The 10020-nt window shown below is 44.0% G+C and overlaps 1 pseudogene; it reads left to right on the plus strand.

Moving 5' to 3' along the window:
- The first annotated feature begins 2064 nt into the window (after positions 1-2064).
- Positions 2065-8546, plus strand: LOC138382404 (transducin-like enhancer protein 1 pseudogene; annotated as a pseudogene).
- Positions 8547-10020: the final 1474 nt, after the last annotated feature.

The following is a 10020-nucleotide window of genomic DNA, read 5'->3' on the forward strand; positions in this document are numbered from 1 at the left end:
TAAGAGTTGTCCTAGTTGTTAACTAGGATTTATCCTTGTTAAACTCTAACATCCAGATAACAGGACACAAAACACAATGATCCCCTTTCACAAATCCTCCACACCCCCCAAAAAAAAGTGGAATTGGTGTTTTGGTGAATCTTTGTCATTCTCTAACTTTTTTCCCCACACTTTCTTGTGGAAATGTATTCATTTTTCTGCAACCAAAATGGAACAAAGATTCGTTTCTATTTCCCTTCCTGGGTATCCTTGCCAAAGCAAAGCCCCGAAACTCTATTGAAAATTACCTGCAAATAAGGAATAGACCTGAGAAACCTACTACACTCACTCTGGGGAAGAAAATAGGTAAATAATAATTTTTAAAAATGCAATATACAAATAGAGTTTTTCTGAAATCTACTTTTTTATGACTCCTTAAAAGTATTTTCTTATCTTGCAAGCTCTACTGCTAAAACTTATTTTACAGTTAATGAAAAGCTTAAGTTGAAATTAATAAAAAACTCTTTTCAAGGTTACAAACCCAGGGAGTAGAAGTGCTGACAGGAACACAGATTTATCTGATTCAAGTGCCAAGACAGGCCCTCCTATCAGTTGGAACATCCTTCTAGAAAACCCCCATCCTGCTCATTGAAGTGCTAAAAGACCACCCTCACAAGAGCCACTGCACCTGTCCCCCCTGTGTGCCTAAAGTGCACATTGCTTTGCAGATTCTTGCACCACCTTACTGGGGTGGCCTTTTCTTGTCTTTTGGGATAGTTTTTCTCCCTTCACAAGGGTGAGGAAATCCAGCGAACAGGAATTATTGATGTCTTTTCCCCTCAATACCAGCATCCAATGGTTGGCTGACCACCAATGTGTCTCCAAAAAATGGAAACTGGGTTTGGAGGGGGAAATGTTACAGCACAAACGGTTAGCCTTTTTCATGAAGGGTGTACTAGGAGACTTCTCTCAGCCCCAGATCATCCAGCTGTTCCCCAGCCATGATCCACAAACACACTGCAGGCTGTTCTCTGGGAGTACACGCTGCAGGATATTCACCACACATTCCAAGAGTTATGGTCACCATGAGCATCTTGGATCATCCTCAGACAATTCTGAAGCCTAGGACCACAAGAAGACAGGAGGGTGGCTGAAGACACATTATCCCATAAAGTTTCCAAAGGGGAACCTCAACCCAAAGAAACCCTTTGGTAAGTAAGATGTCTGTCCCTAGGGAAGATATAAGGAGGAGAGGCAAAGTATATTTTTTCAGGCAGTGTCAAGTGAATAGTCTCTGATTTCCTCTCATGTGAAATGTTCAGAAACACAAAACGAATATATTTTTTTAAAGCCACCCATTGCTCTGTGGAAAAATGATAAATTACAACATTCTGTTTGAAAAGTAAAATAAAGGACAAATAGTTGATAATGTTGTAATTGGTGAGGATAAGTTGGTATCTGGTAATCTGGGGAAGGAACTGGAAATTTAGGATTTTACCACAAGTCCTAGATAGGTTACACTAGGGGCTCAGAGGGGTAGACTGAGATCCTACTTGCCACACATTTGGAAAATGCAAGGGAAAATTGAGACCCTCTCTGGTGTAAAAATAACTAAACAGGATGGAAGTGACTCTAGTGCTCTGGGTTCCTACCTAAAAATACCAAAATCTGATTCAAATACTTTTTTTTATATTACTAACTTAGAGAGAAAGAAAATTTAGTCTTAACCAACCACAAACCACCAATTAACCTCTGGTTACATACCCAGGAAGTATCCACCAGGATAGTCCAAATAACGCGACGACATAACGACTACACAACTGTAACCAATCAATTCTTGAATTTGGTTTGCTGTCTCCTGCACTTTATGAAAGTCTTTTCTTTAAGCCCCTCTGGTGGACCCCAAAAACAAATCATGGCTGATTGCACTCTGATTCATAAATCGCTGTTTGCTCTAATAAACTCTATCATGTTTTAAATACTCCCTTAGTTTAATTTTTAACAGGAGAAAGGAGGGACGGGGACCCCAGGGGCTACAGCTCCTCCCACGCATGAACCCCGCACACCAGTCGAAATTCTTCCCTGATGACCCTTGCCGTAGTCACCGCACAATGTAGGGGAGACGCAGGGCTGCACCACGGAACTACCCAGAGGATTCCCACGGGGCCAAAAGATGCCTGCGAGGTTGCGACAGGACGCCCCTGGTTCCGGCTGCCGGCCCAACGCCGCTCTAAGCGGCAGACGACTGAGGGCCAAGCTGCCCTAGTGAGTGAGTGCCCGGGTCTGCAGACTCCGGGTCTGACACGGGGAGGCCCGGGTCCTGCCACAGCCAGTTCCGGTGGGTTTCAAACACCCTAAGACAGCCGGCCCCGCACACTCACCATTTTGCGGCTTCCGTGGTGCCCAGGGATCCTTCCTGCAGATGTTTCAGAACTCGCAGGTCACAGGCAGACAAAGGCCTAGGGTTACCTGAGTTTCCCAAAGCAAAGAAGAAGGAGCACTAAACACAGACGGGAGCTTAGAGGACTGGCAGCAGACAAAGGCCGGGCCAGGACTCGGAAGTCCCGCCCTCCCACTGCGTGCCTGATTGGACAGTTCCCGCCCCATGATCTCTGATTGGGTAGGGCTCTAGGCCCCACCCTTAGGGCCCTGACGGACAAATAATGGGATCCCACCTATTCAGGGCTGCAACCCGGGCTTTCTCTCTGCCCTGGGACCTGGCGCTGCCTGGAGGACATTCGCATTTAACATTGTATATAAGGTTACATCCACTTGTGAATAATGTATAGCATATTCAAAATCGGAAACTGTATGATGACAAATATTTTAAAATTTCAAATTTGGTAAACGTCATGGCCTCTTCGGTTTTGAGGAGGGAGCCTGAATTTTGAAAAGAGAGACAATCGTCTCAAGCAGCAATGCCTTCTAGAAATAAAGCGTGAGCCAGCGTGCCATTTTAAATTTTCCAGCAGCAACATAAAAGAAAAGACAAAGAAAAAAGTGACATTGTAATAATTTAACTCAGTATGTCCCAAATATTATCATTTCATTATATGATCGATATAATAGTATTGATGAAGTCTTTGAAATCTTTCAAAGTTACTCTGTATTTTAAGCTTCCAGCACATCCCAATTTAGACTGCACATTTGGATACACGTGACTGGTTTTTTCACTTTTATTTATGTTAAGTTTGGTCAGTGGGTCCAGGCAATGTCTGCCTGTTCCTCTCATATAATTGCTTATCATTTATTGGCTGGTATTTTTCTAATTTCTCTTATTTCAATGAGGGTTGCAAAATATCAGTATTCTAATTCTATTCTATTCTCTGCATGTAGTAGTTCTCTTTCTTCTATTAAGAATTTCATTTTCTCATGAGCTCTTCATTACATTAAGAGCAAGTCTATCAGGAAAAGAAGGATAAAAGCTTGATTCTTTCTTTTATTAATTGTCATAATAGTAAGTTTGCAGCCACAGCAAACAAGGAAAATATATGCGTAGTAATTTAATTTTCCTAATATTATTTTTTGTGTTTGATGGAATTCCATGCACTGTAGTCTATATTTATTTCTGAGTTCAAATTATCTCATCTGGCCTGGCATGGTGGCTCATGCCTGTAATCCTAGCACTTTGGGAGGATTGCTTGAGGGCAGGAGTTGGAGATCAGGTTCAGCAAGAGTGAGACCAGGTGTGTACAAAAAATAGAAAAAATTAGCCGGGTGTGGTGGCATGTGCCTATAGTTCCAGCTCCTCAGGAGTCTGAGTGATGAGGATCACTTGAGCCCAGGAGTTTGAGTTTGCAGAGAGCTATGGAGATGCCACTGTACTAGAGCCTGAGCAACAGAGCAAGACTCTGTCTCAAAAAAAAAAAAAAAAAAAAAAAGTTTCATCTTAGATTAGCGAATGATTTCTTCATATTACCTCCTTTGTCCTTGTGCCATGAGGCACTATGTTTTAAGAGCTTTCTTATTTTCTGTAACAAACACACATAAAGTGCTTCCCTTTGTTATATAAGTTGCAAATAAAATAAATGTCCCATTTGGCATTTTCTTTTTTACGTGATTTATAGTGCTTCCTATGATGCATAATATTCTGGTTTTATGCTGTATACTGTGTCAATCTCTTATTAGTATCTTTTGGTTTTAATCCCAGGCCAGATTTATTCTGACAGCTTGCAGAAATATTTACTAACGTTTTCTCCTACTATTTGTATGTTTTCCAATTTTTACCATTTAGCTTTCTCCTTTATTTATCCTTTACCTTACTCTAGCATGAGAAAAATTGATCCATTTTCATCTTTTTTTATAGGAATACCGAGTTTTCAAACACAAAAGTATTAATAAACGTTGTAATTTTTTATTGCTTAACTTTTCTTATGCAACTTGGTAGGTTTTGGGATTTTCTGCTGTCCTCATCTGTTTGTCTACTTTCATCCACACCACACTGCTTTAACACTAGAACATTTTAATGTGTTTTAATTTCTTGTGGGAGCAGAAAACCTCATTGTGTTTTTTTCTCAGGAATTTTGGCTATGCTTATACGTTTGTTCTTCCATGTGCATTTTGCAAAATCATTGCTAGCTTTAAAAAAGCTGACAATCTATTATGACATCAAATGCAATGTTGAAGTTAGCTTAAGGATAAAGGACCTCTTTATATTATTCATTTTGTTTCTATCCAAGAACAAGATATGACTCTCCATTTAAGTCTTCATTCATATATTTAAGGAATGCTTTATTATTTTGCTTATATAGACTGCACATTTGCCATTAAATTAGTTACTGAGTAATTTTATTTCGATTTTTAAAATTTACTTTATATTATACCTTTTCATTGCGTCCTCACACTGTACTAATGAGTTATTGTGAATTATACACACGCTATTGTCTGGCTTTGCGCTGGCGGCCTCATCCCCTGCAGGGCTGGGGCAGGGACGGCACTAGTTAACTAGTTAACAAACTATGCATCAGGGTGTTAATGTAACCAGCGCTAGAAGCCGGTGGGAGCCAGGGCTGCAAGAGCAGGAATCACAGCAGCAGTGGGTTGCCTATGCCCCACGTCCTCCAGGCAGCGATTGCGCCAGCCCCACGCTGGCATTGCTGGGCGGGACCCGCGCCGCCTACCCGGACCTCAGCTGTCCCTGGCGACCACAACCCAGCAGGCGCTGCAGTACTGACAGAACTTTGCAGTGGGCTGGAGTGCCCTTTGTGGAGAGGCAGAGGAAGGAAAGAAAAGAGAACCAGGAAGAATGTAGCTTGGAGGAGGGGTCCTGAGCGGCCAGGCCGGCACTGCGGGGCGCGTGCGCGCGGGGCAGGGAGCCCCCATACGCCCTGGGCCAGAGGAGCAGAGGGCGCCTGCAGGACTGTCCTCTGTGGAGCAGCCCTGTCGGGTCCGGAGGGTTTGTGCAAGCGCGGGAACACTAAGCGCTGGTCACAGGGGGCCTGCCAAGCTGCTTCCCGGTGCGTCGGACGCATTTTCCCCGTCTAGTCATCCCTGGCTCCCCGCCTGGAGCCTCCGTGGCGGCCTCGACCTTGCTCCCAACCGCCTCCCAGGAGCCCACCAGCACTTGGCAGAAGGCGAAGCCACGACCTGCGGGAGTCCCCCTAAAGTGCCACGTTTGTGTGTCCGGTTAGCCTGGGCTGCCCCAGGAAAACCCGGAGAGGAAGCGGACCAGGAGAAGAGCAAAGGAGAGCAGCCCGCCCGGATTTGTTCTCCCAGGACAGGAGCCTAGGAGGGATGGGGATTGTGAACTAAAATAAAATATTAAGGCTCACCCCCACCGGCTGACGGAATGGACCTGCTCTTGGCCAAGGGGATACCCTAAACCTCAGTTACTAGCCTTGAGAAGGGAGGTCAGAGGTGCCTTATCATGGCCCCCTCCCTTCCTGGAGATATCCTTTGTAACTCATTATCAGGCCTAAGGGTATGTAAGGCAAACCTTCAGGTCCTCAAATTACACAACAAATAGGTAGCTTGTCTCTGATTAGCACACTTCCTTAACTTAACTTAAAAGATTCCAAACCTTTAGACAAAGCTTCATTTCTTTAACCAATTACAAGTCAAAGAGTCTTTAAACAAACCTATAACCTGTAACCAACCCCCCTTTGACATGTCCCACCTTTTCATGCCAAATCAATGTATGCCTTCCACATATTGATTTATGACTTTACCTCTCATCCCTGTCTCTCTGAAATGTATAAAACGAAACTGTAACCCAACCATGGCAAGTCCACTTGCTCAAGGCTTCTTGGGCATTCCTTGGGCCATGGTCCTCAAATTTGGCTCAGAATAAACCTCTTTAAATTATTTTACAGAATTTTGCTTCTTTTCCATTGACACCAGACACCAAGCTGCAGGCCAACCCTTCAAGTTCACTATCCCGGAGTCCCTGGACCAGATTAAGGAGAAATTCCAGTTCCTGCAGGTCCAGTGTCACCACCTTAAAATGGAATGTGAGAAACTAGCAAGTGAAAACACAAAAATGCGGAGGCACTATGTGATGTATTATGAAATGTCATGTGGATTAAACACTGAAATGCACAGACTGAAATCACCAAGAACTTGAATGCGACTTGTGCACAAGTCATCCCATTTCTGTCTCAAGAACATCAACAACAGGTGGCCCAGGCCTTGAAGGCTGCCAAACCAGTGACCGTGGCAGAGTTGAATGTCATCCTTGTGCAACAGCAGTTGCAAGCTCAGTTTCTATCACAGTGACGCAGACCACCAGTACCCCTAATGTCTCACCCTTAGGGACTTCAGCCTCCAGAAATCCTGCCTATCTGGGGCAGTGCCCACCTTCTGGCACTGTCTAGTGCTCTGAGTGGGCAGGCTCGCTTGTCAATAAAAGACGACAAGAAGCACCACTATGCAGAGCACCATGGAGTGTCCAGCACAGGCAATTCCTGCTTGGTCCCACGCAGTCTAAAAGGCACAGATACATGAGGAAATGTGCCTCAGTTTTCCAACTACATCGAGAAAAGGAAGGTGGATGATAGGACTCCAGCCTTCACCAGTGATGGTGACAAAAATTGTGACAACTTAGTTGTGGATGTGTCTATTGAGGACCCTTCTCAAAAAACAATCACGGCCCATTCACCTTTGGAAAATGAAACTAAAAAAATTGCATGCCAAAGAAAGATGCTTGTAGCAACCCAGCCTCCACGGCCACCTTGGGAAGTTCCACTTCTTTGAAATCTAAACAAATGAGCTTGCATGAAAAAGCCAGCACGCCTGTTCTGGAATACAGCACACCAACTCCTCAAGGTGATGTGCCAATGCTGGGCATAAGTGCCACTCCAGGACTTGGTCCAGGCCTCAACAAGCCTCCGGCCATGGACCACCTCATTAACCAAGTGGCAGCTGGTTTGAGAACACCGCTGGAAATGCCCAGCTCTGAACACTGCTCCCTTTGAGATGGTCCCCCATGCTGGTAACGGCAGCGAGCTGACCAGCCCTAATGCCACTTACAAAAGGCTGCACCTCATGTTTCCCCAGATAAGCCTGGTGGCTGCAGGGGTGGCCTAAGTGTGCTTCCCAATGGTGGGGTTTGATCCTCTCCCTCACATGAGAGTACCTATCCTCCCTCCAAACCTGGCAGGAATCCCTGGGTGGAAACCTGCATATTCCTTCCACATTACTGCAATGGGTCAGATGCAGCCTGTTCCCTTTACCCTCATCCCCTCTTTGGACCTGGAATCCCCCAGCATGCTCACCAGATCAGCACACTCAACCAGGTTGAACATCAGCAACCCCACGAGACATAGGCACATGAATAGGAAGGGCTGCATCAAGGTCTGGGACATCAACCCCCTGGCAGTAAGAGTCCTGTCTCTCAGCTTGACTGTCTGAATAAAGATAATTATATCCATTTCTATAAATTGCTACCTGATGGCGGTGCTCTGTTAGTGAGAGGGCAAGCCAGCACTTTGCCCATTTGAGACCTGGCAGTTCAGACCTCATACAACAAGATAGAACTGACATCCTCAGCTCCTGCCTGCTATGCCCTGGCCATCAGCCTGAATTCCAAGGTCTGCTTCTCAGGCTGTAATGTCACAGATCTGCACAACCAGACACTAGTGAGACAGTTCCAGGGCCATACAGATGCAGTCGGGTGTATTGACATTTCTAACGATGGCACCAAGCTCTGGGGGACAGTTTGGACAGCAGCGTCAGATCCTGGGTCTTGTGGAAGGATGACAGCTCCAGCAGAATGACTACACCTCCCAGATCTTTTCCCTGGGATACTGCCCCATGGGGGAGTGGCTGGCTGCGGGCATGGAGGGCAGCAATGTGGAGATGTTGCCAGTAGATAAGCCCAGTGTGTACTGGCTACATCTCCATGAGAGCTGTGTGCTGTCCCTGAAGGTTGCTTATTGTGATAAGCGGTTTGTGAATTCTAGAATAGACAATCTCCTTGATGCTCAGCAGACCCATCGTGGGTACGGTTGAAAGAGTCATCATCAGTACTTAGCTGTGGCATCTCTGTGAATGATAAGTCCAGAGTCACTGGCTCAGGGGACAAGAAGTCTACAGTCTTTGAAGCCATCTACTGGAAACATGTGGTTTAGTGTTCATGGCTGAATTGAGCCAAAATATTCTGAATTAGTAGAAATAGAAAAGTTGTGATTTTGTTTTTTATTTTTTGTGGGGACAGAGTCTTGCTCTGTTGCCTGGGGCTAGAGTGCCATGGCATCAGCCTAGCTCACAGCAACCTCAAACTCCTGGGCGCAAGCAATCCTTCTGCCTCAGCCTCCCGAGGAGCTGGGACTACAGGCATGTGCCACCATGCCCAGCTAATTTTTTCTACATATTTTTAGTTGTCCAGCTAATTTTTTTCTATTTTTAGTAGAAATGGGGTCTCGCTCTTGCTCAGGCTGGTCTCGAACTCCTGACTTTGAGTGGTCCTCCCGCCTCGGCCTCCCAGAGTGCTAGGATTACAGATGTGAGCCACTGAGCCGGGCCCTAAAATTAGAATCTTCTCATCATTAAAACATACTTAGGAGTGAATAAAAGCAAACCCTATGGTGGACAAATCTATTTTGAACACATATAGTAGACAAACGTCTCTAATCAGTAAAATAGAAAGAACTCTGACAAATCCATAAAAAAGTTACACAATCCTCTACAAAAACGGTAAGAGACTTGAAAAAGCACTTCTCAAAGGAGGATAGAAAAATAACCAATAAAAATACAAAAAAGGCTTAACCTCATTGATATTCAGAGAAATAAATATTAAACCCACAATAAGTTACTGCTACAGAGTCATCAGATTGGCTAAAATTGAAAACACTGTCAATACCAAATGCTGGCAAGGATGAGGAGCAATTGGAACTCTTGGACAATTGTAGGTAAATTGGCATGCCCACTTTGGAAAATGTTGGACATTGTCTACTAAAGTCAAATATGCAGTTACTGTATGACCCAGCAATTCCAAGCCTATCTATATTTACAAAAGAAATGCTTACGCATGTATAACAAAAAACATGAAAAAGGTTCATAGCATCAGTTTTTCTAATAGACTCAGACTGGAAAAGACCCAGCATCCACTAACAGTGTAATGTATAAATAAATTATGGCATGTTCATACACTGAAATATTATACAGCAGTAAAAATGCATGAACAATACAGCTGTGTGTAATAATATGGATAATACGGCATCTATAATGTTGAATGAATGCATACAGACACAAGAATGCATGCTATGTGATTTCACTTACAAAAGGTCAAAAGTAGATAAAGCTGACCTAGGATATTTTAAGTCTGAATAAGGTTTTTCTTTGAGAAAAATGAAGGGATAGTGAAAGAGGAGGTATTGGGCAGGGGGGAGTTGTATGCTAGCAATGTTAAGCATGCCCAAATAGTTTTTCAGACATTTAATCATTCTTGATTAAACCCCTTAAAAGTCTAAGAATATGTTATAATAATTATATTTTCTTAACATAATGATTACCTAATAGCCAACAGTATTTCTGTTAAAGTTTTAGCCAAAGAAGTACAAAGGTGTTCCAAGGTCTATGTCATCAGAATCTAGGTCAAATTGA

The sequence above is a fragment of the Eulemur rufifrons genome, chromosome 4 (assembly GCF_041146395.1).
Source record: "Eulemur rufifrons isolate Redbay chromosome 4, OSU_ERuf_1, whole genome shotgun sequence".
Lineage (NCBI taxonomy): Eukaryota > Metazoa > Chordata > Mammalia > Primates > Lemuridae > Eulemur > Eulemur rufifrons.